The sequence below is a fragment of the Camelus dromedarius genome, chromosome 25 (genome assembly GCF_036321535.1).
Source record: "Camelus dromedarius isolate mCamDro1 chromosome 25, mCamDro1.pat, whole genome shotgun sequence".
Lineage (NCBI taxonomy): Eukaryota > Metazoa > Chordata > Mammalia > Artiodactyla > Camelidae > Camelus > Camelus dromedarius.
In genome coordinates, this window is record NC_087460.1 from 15296910 (window position 1) to 15322200 (window position 25291).

A 25291-nucleotide genomic window follows, 5' to 3' on the forward strand; every position below is an offset into this window, starting at 1 on the left:
ATTCATGGGACAAAAATACGTATTTAGTTTCAGGCATTATTTTAGGCACTAGCAACTCGTGGGTGGACGGAACACTCACAACTTTCTGCACCCATGCATACCATAGTCTGGTGAGCGGAGAAGACAAAACAAGAGGTACACACATGGTATCCTGGAAGACGGTGCACACCAAGGAGAAAAACAAAGCCAAGCAAAGAGATGGTGCTTGGGAAGGGGTCTGCTGTATCAGAGTTTAAAAGTCGTCAGAGGAGGCGTTAATGAGAAGGCTGCATTTGACCAGACTTGAAGGAGGTAAGAGAACAAAATCATTGATTTATCTGAAGAGTGTGTGAGAAAAGAGCAAACTCAAAGGTCCTGAGGTGGGGGCTGGCCCAGTAGCTCAGACAAATATGGAGAAGGCTAGTGTGGCTGGTGGGGAGGGAACAAGAGGTGGGATAGTTCATAATGTGTTAAAGGGGTAACCAGGCAACCGGAAAGACCAGGGCAACCTAGGCATTGTAAGGACATTAGTTCTTATTTCAAGGGAGGTACAGGAACCACAGTTTCCTACAACCTGGCGTAATCTGAGACATCACATGCTAACCATTTCTTTTCAGAAGTAGTTGTAACATGTAAGTTTTAGAAACTTTTAAGTATTATGGTACTTTAAAAAAATAAAATCGTGTAAGCCTCAAAACCTAAAATGATAAGATGGGCCCAGGAAGTAAAGCTGAAAATGAGATTACTGAAACAGGGTTACCATGACTTCACTCAATTTCAGTGAACACCTAAGATGCTACGTGAATTTGGTGACTTTCATATCGTGATCTGCTGAAAATCACTGATTGACTTCACGGTGCCAGTAAGTGTAAACTGTTCAGCGCACCAAACCAGTGTGATTCTCTCATATCTTAGAGAGACAATTCACTTCTTTACGTAAACTAAGTTCATACAAAGGAAAAAAGGACGTGCATTGTTGACATCAGCCGAGGGTCTGTTTTGCTCCGCACATATAAGATGCTAGAACAAGAATGCGTGGTCGCGGTTTTAGAGATGTTTGATAAAGAAGCCCTGAGACTGGGTGCCTGGAGGAAGGACGACATCCCGATAGCTAAGCTGCACAATAATCAGCATTGACTCAAATCAGGTGTTCTTGTGAATGATCAATGTCACAGACTAAGACTTGAGTTTCCTTTGCAGGAAAAACCTGTTCCGGAAGAGCAAGGAAAAGTGGCTTTTTCAACACCCATTCGACTGCAGTACTACAGGTAATAGCTGCAAAAATGCGCTGCTTTCTGGTCAGCTATAAATAAAGGACTTGGTCAGTAAACCCTCAGATTATCACTCCATTAAATGCTTAATGTTCAGAAGTTTGAGAAGCTTCCAGAAACCTGTAGCCTTTAAACAGGTGTTTAACAAGGAGGCTGATGTGAAGGAGGTAGGAGGGGCTGAATGAGTTCTGGATAGGGGGTTGATGATTTTTTTTAAGTTCTCTAAACACATTTCATATTTCAATGCTACACCCTTCTTTAAATGCCTGCAGGATGCAAGAAGAGGAAGCTGTTTTGTTTCAAAGGGAGGAACAGAGGTCTGTGAAACCCAATTGTTATGGCCTTAGCTCAGTTAAAGATGCATTTCATAAGTCTGCAAGAAGAAACTAACATCTACTAAGCTTTCAACTATGTATGTCAGGCCACTCTATGTGTGTGTGTGTGTGCACATATGTGTGTATTATCATCCACACTCTATAGATGAGGAAACTGAAGAAGGTGATATTCAGGGAAGATACAGAACCTTAGGCAAGAACAGCAGTATCATAATTTGAGGTGAACACAGATGGTATAGGAATAGGAAGTTAGGAGTGGAACATGAAATCTACCTGAATTCACCTGCAGGAGATGCTGCTGTGTTCGGTCCACACAACTGAAAGTCTTCGCTTCAGTACCACTTGCTGTCCCAGCTGCCAGCAGTACCGAGCACGAACAGCTCACAGCTGAGCCCCTCTCTGGGCCCTCCCTCAGAGCTGCCTTGCCAAAGGCTCCACTCCTCCCCAGAGGCAGCAAATGTCTAATGACTGCTCAACGAGGAAGTACAAAGGACAGCGCAGACTCATTTCAGGACGGCTCTGAAGGGCCAGCCCAGGTCCAGAGCTCCCCGTAGGACTGGCTGAGGCCCCTGTTGCCACTGCATCTCAGTTCAGCCTCTCCATCTGCCCATCCTGCTTCCTGCACTCCTTGTAGGCATTGTTCCCAAGAACAATTGGTAACAACAGTAAACCTCCATGACGCGAATAACAGGGGCTCAGAGTGTGTCCCCAAAGGAAGCTGACCAAAGACAGCACCACAGCGAGAATAAATACTAGATGATATGTTTCATAGTATCTGAAAGAAGAGAGACTGAAAGGCAGTAGCTGATTCTACTGTTGGGGCCCATCACCATGGACTAATGTTAGTTTCAAATGCAATTCTCATTATAACAGGAAGCAAGTCACAAGTACTCACACTGCTGCGAAGAGCTTATCTGTAAGTCAGAACGACTATGACTCACTGGAGTAAGTGAGGAATTGTCAATTAGTCATTTTATAGTGACTGTAAGGTGCCACGCAGCCCAGGCAGGCTACATGGTGGCCAAACCTGTGTGGGATCAGACATGTCTGATTAACTTACTCCTTAACATGGTAACACATTATGCTTGAGAAGCTTGTTAAATTTTTTTAAATTATGTAATTACTTATGAGTCCAAGGAGAGTAAAAAACAATGGCAACAGGAAAAAGTAAATTTCATAGCAACAGACTACCCAGTTTTGTGTAGATCCAAAGAGAGACATGGATTGTTAAAGAGATGGCTTTTGAGCGTTAAGATCAGGAAATCTTGATCATAAGGGATCATAAGGGAGTCAGAATGGGTTAAGGTGGTAATTCAAAGAGCATATCAGATATGCCATATCTGGGCTTCAGTTAAGATGCTGACTTCATGCTGATTTTGTTGAGGTCAAGACAGAGATATAAGCTGGATAAGAAAATAAATCTGAGGTTATAAAATGTTGAACCACCATATCCAGAAAGAACTTCTACTTTAATTGATATTAGTTGGACAGAAAAATTTTGGTGGCTTCAAGTTCTGTTTCTATGTCTTCTATCTTGGCCTGGTGATCGGCAAAGGGAAGGGGGCACGCAGGGAGAGCTTGGGTTTCCAGGACGTATTAGGTTTCCAGCAAGCGCTCATGGAAACAGGGTTCGCTTTCTTTTCTAAGGAGCAAATGCAGTATGGCAGGCACAACATGTTACCCGAAGAATTATCATCAGAATTGGACAATGCAATCCTATAAAAGACAACACCATGAAGTTACAAAGGAATCACAACACAAAGCCTAGCAGATTATGAAGACCCCAGAGAGAAGTGTGACTCAGAAGAAGTAACTGGGCCTTCAGCCATCGATATTTAGTAAATATTTACTGAGCATCTTCTGTGTGCCAGGAACTGCTCTGTGTACTGGAGATACAGCTATGAACAAGAGATCCAACACTCTGGTACATTCTAACGGTGGGAGAAGCAGAAGGTAACAAATAAGCTAATAAATTCTTAAGAAAATATCCCATTATGATGATTGCTATAAGATAAATAAAACATGGCAATACCATAAGGAAAGACTGAAACGACTCCAAAAAAGGCCTCCCTGAGGAGGTGTCATTTGAGCTAAGATCTGAACAGCGAGGGAAAATCAGCCATTTGAAGATATGAGGAAAGAACATTCTGGCAGAGAGGCCCAGCGTCAGGGAAGCCTCCTGCGGGAAAGCCTGATATCTCTGAGGAACAGAAAGGACAACCGTGTCACTAAAACATACGGAGTGAGAGGAAGGCTAAGAGTGGAGATCAGAGAGAGAAGCGTGTAATCATGGACTGATATAGGAACAGTGACATAATTGGTTCGTTTAGAAAGATCACTCTGGCTGCTGTTCAAAAAACCAAACATAGTGCAGGGGGTGGTGGCCAGAATGGAAGTTTAGAGACCAGGTGAGAGGCTACGGCTCTAGTCGGCAAGAGATGATGCTAATGGGAAACTCTAAGAAGATGAAATTTAATAAGGAGAATCATAAGATCTGTTTTTATACCCATAACCACCCCCCCAAAACAACAGCATAATATAAGGTTGGAGATTCATGCATTAGCAGTCGCACAGATTTTAAAGCACAAGGCAAAACAAAATGATCTGGGTACATCAAAGAGACGTGGGAGCCAACTTGAAAAGGCTCTTACCTACAGAGCTGGAGCAATTTGTGCAACAAAATAAATCATGTACTATTGGATTATAATCCAAAGTATCAAATAAATATCCATGAGTCCACGCTGATATAAATAAATGACTGAATAGATAAATAAATGGGGAAAAGAGACAAATCTCTAGTATCAAATTTCAAGTAATTTACATATGTGCTCCTCCCCAAGGAGGTGGAGTTTAACTCCTTACTTTCTGAGTGTGGGCTGTTCTTCCAAAGACTACAGCATGGAAAGGGAGAAGAGCAGTAAATTGACAATGGGAAACCTCAACCAGGTGATCCAGGTTAGTGTCATCGGTGATAAGTCAGGTTGACAGCATGTGTCCTTGACGTGATGTGACGAGAACGGTACTTCACCTTTGGGATCTTTCTCCCCAAAACCCATACCCCTGCCCAACCACAAGAAAAACATCAGACGAACACAAATTGAGGGACAGTCAACGAAACACCTGACTGTCAAGGTCACAGAAAACAAGTAAAATCTGAGAAGCTGTGACAGCCCAGGAGAAGCTAATGAGACGTGACAACTAAATGAAATGTGCCCCCTGGATGGGATCCTGGAACAGAAAAAAGGGCATGTTCCCTAAAAACTAAGGAAATCCAAATGAAGCATAGACTTGAGTTAAAAGCAATGCACCAATGGTTGGTTCATTAGTTGTGCCGAACACGTCACAGTATTATAAAATGTTAACAACAGGGGAAACCGAATGGGAAGTCTATTGTAACTCTGTGCTATCTTCACCTTTACAATCCAAAACGATTGTAAAAATAAAGATTTGCTTTATTTAAAAAGGTGGTGGAGAGGGTCTTTGGATTGGCTCCCATCAACAGAAGCATGGTATATCTAGAACACTGAAGCCTAAGCCACTCCACTCAGCTCTGCTGGAATGGAGCCATGGTGGCGTGGGGAATGCACGAATGCCAGGGCCATGCTGGAGTGGGATGCAGAAAAAATGATCTGGAAACGAGTAACCAGAACGGACAGAGGGACTGAAGTCGAGTGCATGGGAAGCAACTCAAAGTACTCCAAGGATATGCTTAACCTAGAAAACACAAAAGACACAATAACTATCTCAAAATACATGAGGGACTGTCACACAGATTGAGGATTTGCTCTTCCAAGTCTCAAGTTGTAGCATTTGGTAAAAATGGAGGTAAGATTACAAGTGGGAAATTACCTATTGAAGAAAACAAAGAACCTATTATAAACCTAGAGTCACTCGCCCTGGGAGGCAGCAGTGTGCCATTCCAGTCCTGAGCAGAACGGACTCTGCTAGAAAGACATTGTCCAGAACACTGTCGAGGACGTGCGTATCTGAACTCCAGGAGACCTTCCAGGTATTAAACACTACAATTTAATGCTTTCTCGCTTCTCTACCGGTACTTAATAAATGATGAGAAAACTGGTTGTGCCCAAAATCCAGGCTCCACTATGGTAATGTGTATATTGCATTCACTTTAAATTTTTTATAAATTATAAATGTTTTATATACTTGTTTTTTTAACCTTTTAAAATGTATTTTAACTGTTGGAGACCTTCTCAACTCTGTTAATGGAAGAATGTGGAAGAACGTACCCCTACCTCTCCAGCCCAGACCTCACTCTTGAAGTCAAGACTCACCTTTTCAATGGCTAATTTGACCTCTCCCACTTGAATGTTTAATAGGCATTTCCAACTTAATGTGTTCAAAACAAAACTTTGGATTTTCCATGCAGACCTGCACCTCCCTCAGTCTTCCTCATCAGCAAATACCACCAACCTACACCTAACTTCCTTCCAAATAACCCCTACATCCATTTCATTAGCACATCCTTAAAAACTATATGTTGAAATGTCTCCATCTCTCCACCACGGCTACCTCCCCTCATCCAAAGCAGTCCTTCCTAGACCGTTGCAATTGCTTCCTAACTGGCCTCCCTGCTACTACTCTTTCTCATTGCAATTTAGTCTCCACCAAGCAGCCAGAGAGACCACACGCATGCACACACAGGCACGCACACTTGGCCAAGCCCTTTCTTGCATGCCTCCAATAGCTAACCGACACGCTTAGAAAAAAATTCTAACTCCTTACTCGGTGGCCTGGTTCTTACCAGTCTCTCTGTGAACTCTTCTTACCATTTTCCTCCTTGCCAAGGCTCCAACCACAGTGGCCTCCTCTCTGTTCCCATAACCTCGAGTTCGTTTCCCCAGAGGGGTACAGTGCACCAGCTGCTCTCTCTGCTTAATACGTGTTCCCCACGATCTTCAAATGTCTGGCGCCCCTTGCTACTCTAAAATAGCCATGAATGTGCTCTTCATCACGCCGGCCTGTTTGCTCTCTCTGCAGAGCACTTATCATCAGTTGACATTTTCTTGTTGTGTTGTTTACGTTTATATTGCTTTTGTCTGCGAGTTGTCTAAGAACAGAAACCTTGTATACCTCATTTTCGGCTGTAGCCTCAGCACCCAAAACAGGGTCTGGACTCTAATAAGCAGTCAGTAAATAGTCGTTCAGTGAATTAATAATTTTAAAAACACAAGTGAAGATGACATCCTCTGTCATCTGACTTGAAATCTGAAAGGGAGCTTTTCTAATATTTGAGTAAGACCAATATAATAAAATATAATTCATGATAAGATTAACACATGATAAACACCAAATGACACTCATCTACCAGTCTTCTACGTTCCCCGAATAAATTCACCACTGCACATTCCTGTCTCCATGCGTACATTTGCCCTGCTCCTCTGACTGAAATCATTTCTCCTGGAATGTTTTCTAACCTTCAATACAATCTGTGTAAATATCATCATCTGTGAAAATATTATCCACTTTTAAGACCCAGTCCCAAATGCTACCTGCCTTTGGATGCATTCTCTGACCACGCAATTGGTATCTATCTTGTGTGTACCCCAAATACTTTGCTCCTTAATGACAACACTTATCTCAGTGAGGGGTCTGGGTATTATAGAGAACAATTTCCCGAAGTTCGTTCCACAGTACACTAGGTCCTGAGATAATTTGTAGAGTTCCCACTAGCTTGGGAAACATTGCAAAATACACCCACTTTAGAGGATTCACAATACACAGTACTATTCAAGACAATGAAAAGAGTTCCCCGGTAAGTAACGTGTGGGGTTTAACTTTCTGTAGCTCAGTTTCGTTTCCCATTATTTGGTTATAGAACCAATTGTCATTTTCTTAAGGAAACATATCTATTAACTTTACACAGAAGATAGCTTGAGATTCACCTGCATGGCGGCTTAAGAGCATGGGTTTTCGAAGTTAACAAGTTGGAGGAATGCAGTTCTAATCTGGGCTCCAACAGTTATTACAGGAGAGACCGCGAGTAAGTAACTGATCCTCTATGGGCCTCCACTTCTCCATCTTTAAATGGGACTTAAATATGACCACCGCCTAAGATTAGTATAAGGATTGAATCATAGTGGCATGGCACCTGGTACCTAGCAGCCACTCTATAAGGATTTCTGCCATTAGAATATTAATAATTTCTATTACTGTTGTACCTCAGTGAGGTCAGGAATCTTAGGTGTTCACTTGTGAACCTTCCACAAGATCCGGCAGACATCATGCAAAGAGACTGAAAGGTTCGCCAACAGAATGCTTTGGGCAGAATGTGGCCCAAGCACATGCTACGACTGGCTAGCACGGGTCCTGACTGCTTCCGGCCTCACACCATCCCTATTGCCCTATATAGGGCTCAAATCATAGAGTGATGTTATCAGCCTTGTCCTCTAAGGCATTCAAGTTTGTAAATGCCTGGACAGAAGTCCTCAATTAATGTTCATTGAATTGCTTGCTCTCAGTGGGATTCTGACTTCCTAAAATTTCTCATCCACCAGAAACCCCATTCCACCTCAAACCAATACCTAGACATTTAACATAGATCTCTTTCAAAAGAGTGGCTCACTAAAGAAATGACTTATCTCGGTTGGAAAGAAGGTAAAAATGTACAATTTTAAAAATTCTCCAGTCTGATATGCACCTGATTCCCTTGCTTGGCCAGCGAGATAGTCCACAGGGCAGAAGAAGCCCAGAGAAAGAAGAGGTTCCTTGGTACCATCTGTTAATACCAGCTCCCGGAATGTGGGAGGCTTTCTTACATGGAGGGAGCCGCACTGATGACCTCGAGAGGGCCACTTCACCCTTGAGTTTCTATGAAGTCTTTGGAATTTAAAACAGACCACTAAAAAGAACTTCAACAGACCATCAAGGCCATCCCCTTGCCTGTTACAATATTTTTCTATTTCCAGGTTCGACGTTAAAGTGTGAAGGCTCAAGCTGCAAGAGAAATTGATGGGTTAGAGGGCAGGAAAGCTTGGGGGGAGAGAAGAGAAAGGAAAAGAAAAATCTGAGGATAAAGGAATTCGTGCCCTCCCAATTAACCTCACCCAGGACCTCAAAATTCCCAAGGCAACCTTGATTCTACCTTTCTTTCTTTTGTTTTCAGATATGGAATTTTCCCCAGGACTAATGTTACAATTGAGCATATTCTTCCTTTGATTTATGAGAACATTCAGGGAATATAAGGTCATGAAAGTTACCAAACCAGCTGGCTTCAATGCAAAATAATTAAATAGAAAGTCTTAAAAACTTAAAATCCTTGCTAGACATGTTTCAGACAAAAAAAAAAGTTACATTTATTTTCCTTTACATTTGAAGTACCCACTTCTTACATTTTTAAAATATTTATTCTAGATTTACATTAACCTTCCCCCTGATGATGGGAGTGGACCTAATTCAAAAAAATCTTTAAAAGAGTAGAAATTAGAGCATCTGTATTTGTGGTTAAAACTATTAGTAGACAACCACATTTCAGGAAATATGTGGTTAGAGTAATTAAATAACCAAAAATGCCTGTTAGTTCAGAAAAGCAAAGTTAAATGCTGGAATTTTTTTTTTCTAAAAAAAAGACAGTATGATTTCAAATAAGAAAAAAAGCCTGATTTCTTAAGAAGTTGAGCAAAAGTGCACACTTAAGTGGCTATGCTCTAAACATGAGAGCAATCTACTCAGAGTGTCATTTAGATGTGGGTTTATAAGTTATCCATAGATTAAGAAAAATACTTACACCAAGCATTGTGCTATGCTATTTATTTTTAAATTTCTTTGATACTATCCTTAAATTGTCCTTAATAATACCTTACAGATCAGGGCCCACCCAGAGGCTTTCATGACCCCTCTACTGCAATACTGTCTTTAGGAAAAGCCAGACTCTTTGAAAAGCCTCTCTGGTTCTAGGTTTTGTAATTCCTTTGCGGCGTGCATACTCAGATACACATGGTTAGACATCTTCCAAAGGAAAACTAGGTTTGAAACTATATTCCTACAGGTGTAAGCCTCAGCACACTCACAAGAGTAGATCAGTCCTCCTTCTAGCAGCGAGGAAATAGAGCCAATTTCTGGCAAAAGGACATGACAGCCAATTAAAGGAAATCAACCGGTAGCAAGCTTAGATGGAGAACCATGAGCCAATTTTCTGTGACTCCTGCTTGCAGGACCAAAGGAGTGTTAACAGAGTGGCTTCAGGTACTCATACACTGTCAGTGTCTACATCTCTCTGACTGAGTCTGACATAATAGCTCCCTCATTTTTGAAGGCTGAGTGTTTCCATTTTCTTGTATCCTATAGACATTCAAGAGCAAAGGGAGTCGCCACATTACATTGCCCCAAATAAAACCATAGGGTAGTCAAACTAATCTAATTATCTGTGACCCAATTTGATAACACTGCTAAAAGCCATGTGAGAGAATATGCACTTCGTTTTCTCAGTCAGTCTGTTGTTTTATTAATTTGGATGAGGAAAAAAAACCCTTTCACACCAAAAATGCACCTGCTTAGGTATTTTGTACCTATACTTGAACTACTGAGAAAGCGTGCTCTGTCTACCAGCCCGTGGAAAATGTAAGGATGAGAGACATTGTCACAAGTCTCCATAAAGGTCTGAAAAATTCTAAAGACTGATCCAGGGTCATTTTCACATTTAACAGTCCAACTCAAGCAGGTAATTCTCAGGTGACTAATAAAACAGATTCAACTGTTGGTTCATCAGAATGAGGAATGTTACTTGCTTGTAGGTCTTGCCATGAAGTTGGACACAGTGTGAGTTTTCCACTTGCTTCTTTCCTATCTCACTTTTATCCCTCACTCCACACGATTCCCTTTGTCCTCTGCCTCAAATATACAAACATGTGGCCAGTTACGGTATTTTAAAAAGTGATTTCGCGTTCCGTAAGAACAGAGATGCACACATTTTTAAGGGAATCACTTTCACTCTAATCTTTCCAGTTTTAAATCTGCTCTATCTTTGGAAGCAAAAGACTTAATTCAAAAACCTTCATGGTTTTTAATCTCTTCTCCAATGTACTGTCATTCTGAATTGTTAATGTTTCTAATGAGTAAAATTATATGCTTGGAATGTACCCTTCAACATAAATGGTATTACAACTAAATTTTTATCTGAATTATGTTTATGGTAATAATAACTAACTTTTTTTTCACAACATAGGTTAAAAGTCTGCAGCCTCTAATTTGACAGGAACTCTATTATCACTTTCTGCAAAATTAGACAGGAAGAAAATATTAAGACATCTAAAATCTGACACAAATAGAAATCACTTTCTCTCATTCTCCTTTTTTTAAACAAGAAAGATGATTATATGCTGTTTGACATCCCATTTTCAGGCCAGCTAAGAGGATACAGAGGTTCACACTATATCTGTTCCACCAAATAAGACCACTGCAAGACCAATGCAAGAATGCGCTGGCATGTTTGAACACACTGAATTTCTTTAGATAGTAAAGTTAGCTTTACCTCCTTGATGGTCATATGCATTCAGCCCCTTCCGTTTCAACGAACATAAAAATACCTCTCAGTCCAGAGGTCTGATCCACAGCACATCATCTGTGAAATACACCATCCTAAAACTTGAGAAATGATCAGCTAATTAAAGATGGGTGAACAGTATTGAGGCAGAAAGAATTCTCCTATTCCAAACTGTAATATAACCTGAGCAGAATCAAAAACTTCCAAAGCAGGCTGATTTTCTCAGTCACTTGTAAGACTATTACCATTTTTTAAATGTCTCCCACTGTACCTGAGCATTTTTTTGTCTTGGTCACAACTACAAATGAAACTCCAAAAGCCAAGGCTGTTCTGCATGGTGCCTTTGGAGAGCTTTGTACAAGAGAGAGCCCTTGAAAATAGTACCAAAAGTCCGTCCTTCTGTGAGGTTCAGCGAGGATTTATCAGAATGTTGTGATAAATTTCATGTCAGAAAATGCATAAGCAGAGCCTGCACTGAAAATAACACCCTCGAATACACCCAGAGATTCTAAAGTTTAGCAGGTCCCCAAAAACATCTCTGAAAAAGACAGCACTCCAATAAAGACTACTGTTCCACTGAGCATGAGTCCATGACTCTGGGATGCTGGAAAAATTATCTAACCTCGGGCAGTAGAGGCTGTGTCAGATCCCCCTCCAAGACCGAGGCACTCATTCTAGCTGCCAGGAAGTCTGGCTGCTGCTAACTCCCAAGTGATTCCTCCTCAGGACCTGACCCCATGAGAAGGAAGGGGGCTGCCTTGCCCAAAGTTGTGCCCCTAGAAAGCGTCTGGGGAGTCAGAGAACTAGCACTCTTGCCTCAGTGGAGAACATTCTAAGGGGCCCTGCAGCGCCCAAGCCTGCATGTGGATCAGCCGGTGGACCAGCTGAGGCCTGGGTTGTAACTGTATCTCAGTCCAGCCCCTCCCTCTGCCTACTCCTGAGTGTTGATCCTGAACACACTCCCATTCCCTGACCCAGCACCGCAGGAAACTCGACCCCCGGGAAACATGGTAAAAGGAGGAAGAAGGCAACAAAGAAATAGTACAATTCAACTTTACTTCTTTTGTAAAAGCGAGGAAATGTCAACCAAGAACAATTAAATAATTTGCATTGAATCAACTATCTAGTTAGTCCCAGGACCAGATCCTCTATCTTTTGGCTTACAAGCGTGTGTTCGTTTTTTATCAGAAATTGTTTTCCTAAACAGACTTTTAACTAGACTTCACCTAACAAAATCACAGCTGAGCTTAAATCTGGCCAAGTAAGAGTTAACAGTTTTTCTCTTTTCAGCATCCTACATGCAGTTTTGTATTTCTAGACACCCTACGAAAGAAGGAGAATGGTCTCAATGAGTTGGAGGGACTTAGGGGATCACGGTGATTGAGGTGGAAACTCTTTCCCAAATATCTACAGGCACCATGCTAGGAGCTTAACACGGTACCTTACTTAATGTTCACAACAACATTCTTTGTTGTGAAGGAATATTCTTTTCTTCATTTTACAAACGACGGAAACTCCTGAAAGGCAGTCCAGTGAGGTCACGTGAGATTTGACTACGAAGCCGCTGGTGTGTCCCTTCACCCCAGCGCCTCACTGGTACTACAAATAAACAAGGTCTATCTTCCTCTTGGTTCCCGTGTTTGTAAGTGTGACACCTCCATTATTATTTACCTTCCTGATTCTTACTAATTTAAGCACAGCATCATTACATAGTATACCTGTTAACTTGACTCATCATAAATAAAAATCAATAATGCCACATTTTTCAGAATGCTGATTAGCATTTATGATTTCAGAGTGCCAAAAGACATCATTTATATTGAAGGATTAGCAAAGCTAAGACGCATTCTTATAGTGTTTTCACCAGTATAAAAAAATTTACAATGACATCCCTTAACTAGGCACTTAAGAAATCATTTGGCAGTTTACTTTTTGCCAAATGCCATACATTGTTTTAATGTCAGAGAGGAGGCAAAAGTTATTTATAGATTGAAATATAACACTATTAAAGCTCAATCTTATACACAGCAACACATTCCAAATAGAGTTCTCAACACTACATTTTAAAGCGCAAATCACTGTATCCAATATCAGCATATGAATGTCTTCTTCTTAATAGAATACCAGATGTGTGACAAAGACTCCAAAAGGGGTGACAGTTAAAAGAAAAATCCCATAATGTCAATGATTTATTTTTTTACCTTAACCCGAAAATTAATTTTTGTGATTACACTTTTACAACCTGTTTTTTTCAACATCTGTGATTTACTGGAGAATGCTAGTCAACAGGAGCCCAGTTAAATGTGCATTTATAACAATGGATATTGTTTTTAACAGTGCTAGGCTTTGACATTTTAGTTAATCTGAGCAATTTTTTAAAAGATTAGCATTTCTTATTTGTGTATAAAGACACAGCACATTTAGCCTTGTGGGACTGTGTTTTCATAGTAAGATAAGCCTTTGCATAATTCTATTTCTGCAGAATTCTGGTATATGTAGTTTTATGAGCACAACCAATTTTTACACTTTAGTTTAATGAGGTGGCTTCTGAATTCCATAACAAAAGGATTTTAAATCTAACAATTTTTAAAATAAATAAGCCTAAGAAAAAATAAAGCAGGTTTAATGCAAACTAATTATTACCGTAAAAGTGTTACAGTTGACTCTCATTCTTGCAACACAGAACAATGTGTCTTATTTGTTTCCAACACAGCATGACATCTTGAGGTTTATCAGCTGGTTTTATTTTATGTTAGGCTTAAAAATCAGGAGGCTTTTACACACACAGGAAGACAAGGTGAAATGAGAGCTAAGATATTAAAAGAGTTCTCTAAACTCCAGAATACTACTTTCCGCTTGTATTCTACACTGAAATAAATGTTAATTCCTTCTTAAATAAGGTTGCGAGATAAAATACAACACACCCCCAGTAAATTTGAATTTCAGATAAACAATTTTTTTAAGTGTGTCCCAGGCAATATCTGTATTGTGCATATGAATCACCTGAGCATCTTTGTTAAAATGCAAGTTCTGATTCAGCAGGCCTGCAATGGTGCCTCAAGGTCTGTATTTTTATTTGCTAAATCTGGCAACCTCTCCTAAATTACTTTCCAAGAGAAGAAACTGCTGAAGATAATAGTGTTAAATGCTCATTGGTGGACTAATATTTGCAATTAATGAATTTGGAATGATGAATTTGTTTTTACTTACCTATTCTGGTTCTGTGTTGTCTCTAGAAACTCCAGATTAATAGCAAAAATTAAAACCCTGAGGAGGGTTTTGAAAATATTATTTATAACATTATCATCTGTGTATTTTTTCCCCATCTTCACAGGTCCATTATCTAATCAGTGGTATTCAACCTTGGCTGAACATCAAAATCACCTAGAGACCTTTTAAAAATCCTGATACCCAGCCACACTCTACTCAATTAAATGCTAATCTCTGGGGCCCAAGGGGACCCAGCCAGAGATGTTTTTAATCTTTCCCGGTGATTCCCAAGTCCAGCCAAAATTGAGAACCTGCCCTAAGTCCCTGCTATACAGAGTGTGGTCTGGGAACCAGCCACATCAGGCTCCACTGGCAACTTGTTAGAAACACAGAATCTCAGGCCCCACCCTGGGCCTTCTGAATCAGAACCTGCATTTTAACAAGCTATCCGGATGATTCATTTGCACGTTACAGTCTGACAGACACTACTCTGAATCATTTAGAGATAACAACTAAACAGGGCCACTCATAACTTTCACTGTGTTAGGAACTGGAATTCTAGAATACTCCAACATAGCAAAACTTGTCTGGTTAAGTGCAATTACTGTGGCAGGGGCCAGAAAGAAACCATCAGTCCTCTCCCAATGCACATCACTTTAGACGTCCAACAGAAATCACATGAACCATCCAAAGGGACCCTGATTAGAATGTTGGTATCACTTCCCTAAGGACAGCAGAAGTGATGCCAGCCATAACCCCACAAACCAAGAAACCAGTATCTAAATAGCCATACTGCTTCCTTTTCGGCCAATCTCAACTCTATTCAATAAAGCTATCTTTCTTATAGAAACAGGCAATCACTATGCCCTAGTGAAGGTCCTTTGCCTCCAAAGTGCTGGTGTGTCTTTAGTGATCACTGACGTGTACTTTTTCCAGCCATGAATTCACAGGTTTTTTGTATATGTTACATCAAGCAACTGAGTGCTTTTTCCAAATGAAAGTGCCTTTAAAGAAGCCAAATAAAGTAACCTCCTAAACACAGCAGAACCAAGTATCCATTTTGAGGCTGGAATCTAGGTGCTGTGATTTGAAAAGTGTCCAGAAGGCTTCCTGTCAAACTGTCTTCCCCACTTGTAACTGGAGTTCTCTGATTAGCAGTAAGTTTTTGTGTTAAGTAATGTCCTCTGCTTCTCCAGATAAATAAAAATGCTGTACTCATAAGATGATAACTCGTTTATTTTCTCAAATCTTAATGTTGAATTAATTTATCAAATTAGGTTCTTTTTTTAACCTAAAAGGTGAGATGAATGAGTTCTGGGTTACTTGAAAGGGGAGAGAACACAGAAAGAAGCAGGCAGAGCAGGATAGAAAACCAAAGAAAAACTTTGCAGCATCATTTTGCTTCCTACTCTGCCTTGACTAATACCAAAGGACTGCACTTCCATCCCAGATGAGCCAGAATTAATGCTTCGGCGAGGAGCATACAGCTCAGAGGTAGAGTGCAGTGCTTAGCGTGCACGAGTTCCTGGGTTCAATCCCTGGTCCCTCTGTTAATAATAATGATAATAATAAACAAATAAAAGAGTAAGCAAACCTAACTAACCTCCCCCCCAAAAAAGAATGCTTTATGTTTATATATGCAATTTCATTTTGTAATTCATTTCTAATTCATTTGAACTATGAAAGAAGAACTATTTCAAGAGGGTAACCAACTGCTGAGTTTAATCTTTAAAAAAGTTTTAAGGGAAACACAAGACATAGTAATTTTTAGTTTTCAAACACTACATATCATACTTACAGGAGCATGGAGCTGAAAGAAAAACTGAGGTTACATAAAGGGTGCTTTTGAGTGAATAAAGATTTCTGAGCATAATTTTAGTTTTATTTTATTTCATGAAGTGAACAAGAGGAATTTTGTCTGCATCAATGTAGTGAAGGAGTTTCTCATCTCAAAAGCCTATCTGTATTGATATCAGAAAAGGGTAGGGGTGCAAAATGACAGCAGCTGGCCCGCCCTTTCACCTTTCTAACAGGGCTGGTGGCAGCAGTGAAGCTTAATCAATGCAATGGAAGTGACATTTTGCAGTCAAATCAAATTAAATGGAAATGAAAGGAAAATCGGAGGTCCAACCTAAAGGCTGTTCCTCTTACCACTGAGGTCATCTCCATGGCAACTAAATGCTACAAATGTGTAGAGTAAATCCTTAACAAATCTGCAGAAAGCATGTCCAATTGAATATGATAGCGTCTGTCACTGTACTTTGTAGCTTTCTAAAAGCTTACATTAGAAGTAACAAAAAGGACTCCAGCCAGCCAGCACGGAGGACAGCACAATTAATCTGACCACTCCTCAGTGACAGGGGTGCTCAACTTCTGAAAGAAGGACCTCTAAGTAAGTGGGCAACTTAAAGACTGCCCAAGTTAAGTGGATTAGGTTCAAATGGCAGTGTTTTCCAGGACTGTTTTTACTTGGATTTATTCAGTTCAGAAATCTCCCTGGTCCTCACAAAAGCTCTCTCACATCATGAGGGATAATTTGTATGGGGTTACACCCGAACATTCCTTTTTCTTTTCTCCAGTACTCCCTCGGAGATGCATTTTCCCCTCTTTTTCTGAGGACGTGTTAAGAGCAGATGGATGTCAGGGTTGCGAGAAAGCAACACTGTACTAGTCCTGGCAGGACAAGAGCAGTGGGAATAGGTCTTCGTGGACTTATTCTGGAAGCACAGGTTCTTCCAGAAGACTTCAACTCATCCCTGTATGCCCCTAGGTAATTTATGGGGTACCATGTGACCAATCCAAACTGACCCGGGTAAACCTGGGATTGGCCTCCTGTTGCAGGCCACATTTTGTTGGAGACAGTACACTGACACCACCAAATACACTTGCCCTATATTGTGTATACGCATTAGAGGCTTGCTCTCCTAAAAAAGCATGAATGTTCAGGCATCTGTGTATGTTTGGCTTAAGATTTGGGTTCCCTCTACTAAATGTCCATACATTTACAAAAGAAAGAATAAGGATAAACATCTTAAGTATACCACATTGGCCCAGTGGTACCAGGGATACGTACTGAATTCACTGTATGAGCTGTACAACAAAAGGTGTTATTGTGCAGAAAGACTCACTGCACTAAGGCTAATGTGCTCTGAGCTGGTCATTTAAGTAAGCCATAAAAGCGGCCTCTGTGATTCTTGCTTTGAACACACTGAATCTGGAGTTCGCTCGTGATGCTGTCACTGTACAATATGAAAGATGTCCACAGATTTATACCTTAGGTAAGAGAAATGCGAGGCTGACAGTTTGATATGAAGTGACAGTTTTTGCTCAAATGCATAAAACCATGGGCCATTACATTCTGTCTCTATTGAAACAGCAATTCACTCTAATTTCAAATAAGAAATTTCTGCTTTTTAAAAAAATTTTTTTTAAATTGAAGTACAGTCAATTACAATGTGTCAATCTCTAGTGTACAGCACAGTGTCCCAGTCATGCATATTCATTTTCATATTTTTTTCCATTAAAGATTATTAGAAGATATTGAACATAGTTCCCTCTACTACACAAAAGAAACTAATTTCTGCTTTCTGATTGGTGGTGAAAACAGCAACAATGTTGCTAACTTAAGATAACAACAGTACTTTACCATAAATGTATCATAAATTATCATCTTTTTACAGTAGCACTAATTTACTTCGGTTTGGGTGGTATGGCTAGTAATTTTCCAAAATCTATGTAATAATAACAATAAGACCTGACTTTCACTGAACACTAATTCTGACAGTAATAATAGCCAAGCCAAAAAAAAAAAAAAAAAAAGCCTGTTTCTCTTTGAGATAGCTTTCTTTCATGTAGCACCAATGTTTTAAGGTTTATAATAAGCACAACCCGATTTTATTTCATATTATCATCCTCTTAAGATTACACTTCAGTTTAATATAATGGAATAGTCTCTGCTCTTGGAGACTCTAACCCAGCTCAGTTATTAAGAGTATTTTGGGTTATGCCATTGACCTCTCTCTTGCCAACACCCTCAGATGTAAAATGAAGCTTATCCTACTGGCCCTTCTTACCTCATAGGATTACCTGAGGATACAGTGAGGTAATACGTGTAGAAGAGCTCTGGACAGTATCCAGCAATATACAAGCTGTCTATCACCATGTTATTATATTGGAAAGACATTGTTACTCTTTCACAGTGACCATTTTTTGTAATGTTAAAAATATAGCCAACTACCCATATCTACATTTTGGTAACAGAGTAAGCCTGGGATCAACTGAGAACTTCCATTTTCCTAACTGTATATAGTTCCCAGTCAAAATTAATTCTCATTTAGTAATTCCATGTATAAAATTTGAAAGAAAATATAATAACCTAAATGAACACCATGCAATGCACTTTCCCAAAATTGTTACCTGGTATCAGGCTATTTCCTTAGGATTAGTGTCTATTCCTAAAGTCAAATATTAACAAAGAAGAAAAAAGGCTTATTGGGGTCTTTGAATACTGAGTTCTGGTAAGTTTTTGTTGCATTAGACCTTTCTGATCATTAAATGAGACAGAATAATATATGAAAGAGGACCCCTCCCTGCCCTAAGGTTGTTTTCTCCTCTTGACTACTGCCTTAAACATTTCAAGCCATATTTACATTTTTCCCAAAGAAGACAAACAGATGGCCAACAGGTACATGAAAAGGTGCTCAAAGTCATTAATCATTAGGGAAATGCAAATCAAAACCACAATGAGATAGCACCTCACACCTGTTAGAATGGCCATCATCAAAAAGACAAGAAACAATAAGTGCTGGGGAGGATGTGGAGCGAAGGCAGCCCTTGTGCACTGCTGGCAGGAATGTAAGTTGGTGCAGCCACTGTGGAAAACAGCACAGAGGTTCCTCAGAAAAGTTAAAATAGAGCTATAATATAATCCAGCAATTCTACTTCTGGGTATTTATCTGAAGAAAATGAAAACACTAACTCAAAAAGATATATGCATCCCTTTGTTCACTGCAGCATTATTCACAATAGCTAAGCTATGGATGAATGGATAAAGAAAATGTGATATATATATATATATATATATAGAGAGAGAGAGAGAGAGAATATTATTATTATTGAGTCATAAAAAAGGAATGAAATCTTGCCATTTGTGACAACATGGATGGACCTTGAGGACATTATGCTAAGTGAAAGAAATCAGACAGAGAAAGACAAATACCGTAATATCTCACTTATATGTGGAATCCACAAGACAAACCAAAAAACCACGCAAACAAACAAACAAAAATGAGCTCGTGGATACAGAGAATGATTGGTGGTTGCTAGAAGTGGGGAGAAGGGAGTGAAGGGAGTTAAAAAGTACAGATTTCCAGCTATAAAGTAAGTCAGGAGGGTGTGATGTACAGCATGGTGACTATAGCTAATCACACTGTTGCTGCATATTTGAAACTTGCTAAGAGAGTATATCTTAAATGTTTTAATCACAAGAAAAAAAATTTATAACAATGTATAATGATGGCTGTTCATAAGACTTATTGTGGTGATCATTTCACAATACATATAAATAGTGAATCATCACGTTGTATATCTGAAACTAATATAATGTTATATGTCAATTACATCTAATTTTTTTTAAATAAAGCCCAATTTTATTTTCCTTTGTAACACTTTTGCCCCACCTTCAGCCATAGAAGCACATGGGGCTGCTGGAGGTGTTTTCATCAATTGCAGAGTCTAAGTATTTCAATTGCTACCCTCTACGTACAGCTGAATTTGAAAACAAAGACAGGAAGCCGTGCTGTAGATTATCACACATCACACACTCTCAAGGAAACAGAACGACAAGATTTAAAAGTTACTATGTCATATTTACTTTGGAAATTGCCATTATAACTGAAATGCGGTTTGACAACACAGCTTTAAACTTCTCAACGCTCAGAGATTTTATCTAACTAATAAACTTGTGGCTTTGCAAACCCACAAAGCTCCGGCGATAGCATCTGATTTGAAAAGGGTGTGAGCTTGCCAGGTGGAAGGAAGCAGATGCGATCTGCGGATTGGTGAACCGCACAGTGTCCTGTCTATTTTCAGAGATTATAGGGATGGCACCGGTGCCATTGGTTAAGATGGCAAATTGATTTCTTCAATAAACTAGTGCTCTCACTCGCTCACCACAATTTTCTAAAATTGCCCTTTTGATCTGAAGCTTCCAGTCCTGGTCAGGCGTCATTTTTTATTTCGGAACACTGAAATCTATACTCTTCAGCTATCTTTTTCCTGACATGACCAGAAACACAAACCTTTCTCTCCTCGTTCACGCCACTGAAATCAAATACGTCACTCTGGATTTGCTCACGTATTTACTGGCTTTTTGAAATAAATTTTAAAAATGTAAAACGGATCTGAAATTTCATCAGTTTAAAGCGTGTTGGCGAATAGGGGTTACCTATTTGGCAGTCATGGACACATTAGGGACAGTTTCAGATAAAAGGTTTAGATTTTTGGCTTTCCTCTGATGCAACGTGGAATCTGTACCCTGGGAAATGACAGAAAGTCAGTATTTGCAGAAATATACATACAGATGTGTGTCTGTATGTGCTTACACAATATGTGGGCATATGCTTCTACGTACTTATTATATTCAGTCTTTTGGGATGTGGAGCTTGTGTTTGGTTTGTTTTGCCTTTTACTACTACTGCTACTTCTAGTAAAAGTTAACATTTTTTGGAGAACTTATTACACGCAGGCACTCTTCTAGTTACGTGTATTAATAAAAATGCTATGAGATAGAAAATATTATTAGCCCCACTTTATATAGGAGGAAACTGAGGTGCAGAGTTTAAATTACTTGTCCATGTCTAGCTAGTAAAATGGGCTAGTAATGTGGGTGCTTTCAAAGGGAATCATGTTGACATGAAGACTGAAATGAGAAGCATTCGGAAAATATTCCTCTTCTGGTCTTCTAGTCAATGAAGCATTTAGGTTACGGAGCACCACTGATAATTCTAAGGTAATCTTACAAATAGTGGCAATGGTCACAGTATTGATAGACATTTTGGTGATGGTACTGATAACAATGATCCTATCTCTTACTGAATGAGCACCTTGTGCCAGTAATTGTGCCAAGAGGTTTATATCTCATTTAATGCTCAACAATGCTATGAGGCTGGTAGTGCCCTCATCCTTCTCCCCTTGATGGGAAAACTGAAGTTCAGAGAGGCTAACGAGCTGACTCAGAGTTATACACTAATAAACGACAGAGGCAGAATTAAACACAAACTTTTAACTCCAACACTCTCACTCCTAATGGTTACAGCACTCTGCTTTCAAATTAACAATCATTGCTAACACTTACTGAGCACTTACATGCTAGGCACTGTTCTATGTGCCTTTACCCATTATTTTATTTTCTTTAAAAAAAAAAACTACATTGTATTTTATTCCAATTTAGAGATTTAGAGATTTATTTATTCATTCAATCAACCCTTTTATTGGGCACATCAAGCAGTCCAGGTTCTGTGTTGATTACTGAAAATATAAGAGTGAGAAAATACAACCTTGGTTCCTGTCCAATGAGAAACCGAGGCCAGGGAGGACAGTTAACTTGCACAAGTCACAGAACAGGTAACTGTCACATCTGGGACCTGAACCCAGACAGACTGCTAATCATGTATCTTTTCAGCAAAGCTGCATCATTGCAACAGGAGTAAAGGAAACTTCAGGCAAACAATTCAACTACAAAACTAAATTACATCAGGCAGGGGTCAAATGAATGTAAGATATAGATCAATTTGGCAAACATCAACCAAAATGCTGGTTGCAACAGGTTAAGTGTTGACTGCAAATCATTCGCGGCTCATCATCCCATCCCCACAGAAACTCTTTGAGGGCTTTCAGGAGACCTCCCAACACAAAAACAGAAGTGATGCATTACAGCACTGCTCCAGAGATGGGAAACATCCCCGTATGTTATGTCCTTTCACTTCCCTATACTTACAATACTATGATATTGTAACAGCATGTACTCCAATAGTACTATTCGAATTACACCATGTGCCAGGAAAAAGGTTACTTTTTAAGACCTGGATCTTTTTTCCATACTGTTTCTGTACCTTGAGAGAGGGAGGGAAGGAGGAAGGAAGAAAGGGAAAGAGGGAGGAAGGAGCAATATAGTTAGTAATTAAGACCTCTGAGATGGCACAGCTTACTCCAAAATTCTTTTTAAAAGCAGTTTGGAACCACCTTTCCCACTTGAAATTCTCATTAATTACGAAGTTACCTTGGTCCTCCAAGGATCCTGGCATAGGCACACATCTGTAAAACACAGATTGGTTAGCTTCCACTAGAGGTCTGGACAGCCATGAAGGAGCCTCCTGGTTAAAGGCAAGGAGTAGAAGTAATCCCTGTGGACCAGCACCAGGTACCTTCTTGCCACACCAAATAGCAGTATTCCACCCCGACCCCCGGGAAAGCTTCCAGTGTGAGCTGGACATAAGAATTAGCCACGATGCTTCATAAAAAACACAGTATGTGGGCTCCTATACAACACCCATGAAACCAAATCTTTGAGGATGAAGTCCAAGAAATCTCTGATTTTTAAACTTCCCCAGCTAATGTGATGCAGTCACATGGAGCCTCTGTCCTAGGATATTCCACAATGCTGGCTTTTCCACAAGTCAAAAGTAAATGCATCCCCTTTTTTTTTTTAAGTGCACCAAAAACATTCAGTCCATTTTTAAATGAATTCTGGTTACCAAAACTGCCAGGGAAGTCTTACTTCCTCCACTGTATGCTCTCATATGTAATATAAACCCATTCCCTGTATTTATCTCCTCAGTAAAGGTAAGAAGCTGGCCCTCATTCTCATTTTCAGAAAAACACACAGGAATTAAGATTTGAGTAAGGTCTGATACTAAATCATATCCTCACTTGAAACTCCAAAGGCAAAAGTCAAAATACTTGTCAGAGACTGTCACTCATTTCTCCACTTGTTCATTCAACAAGCATTTATTGAGCATCTACTCTGTGTCAGTCTGCATGAGAGCCATAGGCACACAAACCCTGTACTCCAGCAGTTTAACCACTTGGCGAGGAAAACAGAAACCACTGAGCACATTTCAGTGCACACGTTATGACAGAACTGCAGACAGCATAAAATTCGAAAACAGAAGCAGAGCATTAACTCATTCTGCAGGATCAGGCAAGGCTTCCAGGAAGACATGTTGCCCAAAGTGAATGATGAAAAACGAGAAGAAGTTAGCCAGACCAAGAAAGGAAGAAGGAACCTGTGGGCAGAGAAATGACAGGTGTACACACAGGGAGGCAGAGAACAATGGCTGTGTGCAGGCAACCACAAATGATCAACTCCCTCTGCAGCAGGAGTTTTGTTGGGGTACACAAGGGGAAAAAAGGGCCTGTGATCAGATCAAAATGGCCTTTTACACCACATTGGAAGGTTGGATTTTACCCTGGATGTGACGGAGACCACTGAACAATCTTAATGGAAGGAGTTTTTACGGTCAGATTTACATTTTAGAAAAGTCAGACCGATGCAGTGAGCAAGAGGTTTGGAAGGGGGTGACACTGGAAACCAAGGGCACTGGAGCCATTGAGATCATGACAACTGGTTGATGAGAAAGCAATTAATTGTACAGATATTTGAGAGCTGGAGTTGTCAGGATGTGGTGACTGACTGGATAGAGCAGGTGAAGGGAATCAAACATCATAAAGCCTCAGGTCCCTGAAAAGGGCTGAGGCAGTGCAGTGGTTAGAGAAGGGGTTCTGGCCCAACCTGCTTGCAAAGCCCGGTACTGCCATTTTCTTGTTGGGTAAACTTAGACAAGTTACTTAATCTCTCTGGCACCTGCTCCTGTGAAATGGGGATGCACCACAGTACACCTTCCCCGTCCGGTTATTACGAAGATTCTATTACTTAATATACAACATACAAAGTATTTAGAACAGTTTGGAGCATAGTAAGTACTCTGTTAGTGCTAGCTTTTGTATTTGCCATTATCGACTGATCCTAGACCTCAGAGAATACAGAAACTTCCCATGTGTGTCTAATCAAACACAACCCCACAAAATAGTTCTCAGGGTGTCCTCTCCTCTTCCCACTGTTACTGTTTTTCATGGCTTCCTGTCTGTCTAGTCTCTCAGCACTTAAAGTCTTTATCAGGCTTCTAGTGTCCATCATCTATAGCATTAACTGCTTTATTTTTAAATACTCACATTTCTCTTCCTGGGCTTCCATTTTCTTGGCCTTTGGGGATTTTAACAATGTTTTCAAAAAAGATGAATTATTTCTCTATTGAGCTTGTAAAGGCCTGGCCCATTTCCACCTTTCTTTCCTTTATGTCTGCTTTGGTTCCTGATTTTTATTTTAGGGTTCTCTTACTGGCTACTCTTTTTGATGGATCTCTGTTGCTGGGTTGGGTCTCTCACCCTTGCACACTCATGTTCTAGATTCACAACTTCGTGACGCTTTTTATTTAACTCGTGCCTTTAGAGCTTCAATTCTGTACAGAAACCCATAAAGGACCACTCTCCGTGATGCCCCAGGTTACCACATTATGAAAATGTTAAACAAAACAAAACAAAACAAAAATCCTTAGACACACGCAGCGTATGAACAGATATCTGTTCTGCGTGGATGAAGAAATCTGGTTTTATTTTGCAAAGCTCGCTTTGTGGGTGCCCAGTACACTAAACTAAGCTCTCAATTACTACACTGGGTATCCACAGGGGAGGATGAACGCTGCATACCAAAAACCCTTCCCTCCATCAAGCTAACTGATTACAATTGGAGTTTCCTCAAATGAGCTGGTTTGATAATTTGTCTCATTACTACTGAAAAGGAAATGGAAATCAAGGACTGGAGGGCAGGAAGCTGTAAGCAAATATGATCAAAGGTTATGTTGTAGGAGATGCTGATTTAGTGTAAAATAATTTAAAAAATAAAAGATTGATGTCATACCCAATAATATATATATACATAA

General features: G+C 40.0%; 1 protein-coding gene and 1 long non-coding RNA gene across 5 annotated transcripts in view; one reads left to right on the forward strand and one right to left on the reverse strand.

Moving 5' to 3' along the window:
• Positions 1–25291, reverse strand: part of SOX5 (SRY-box transcription factor 5) — an 899287-nt gene that overhangs the window by 792599 nt on the left and 81397 nt on the right. The gene's annotated exons all lie outside the window — the stretch shown is intronic.
• Positions 41–2323, forward strand: LOC135319321 (uncharacterized). The gene is made up of 3 exons (XR_010377816.1): positions 41–291; positions 1180–1247; positions 1875–2323. It is a non-coding gene; the product is annotated as an uncharacterized LOC135319321 (long non-coding RNA).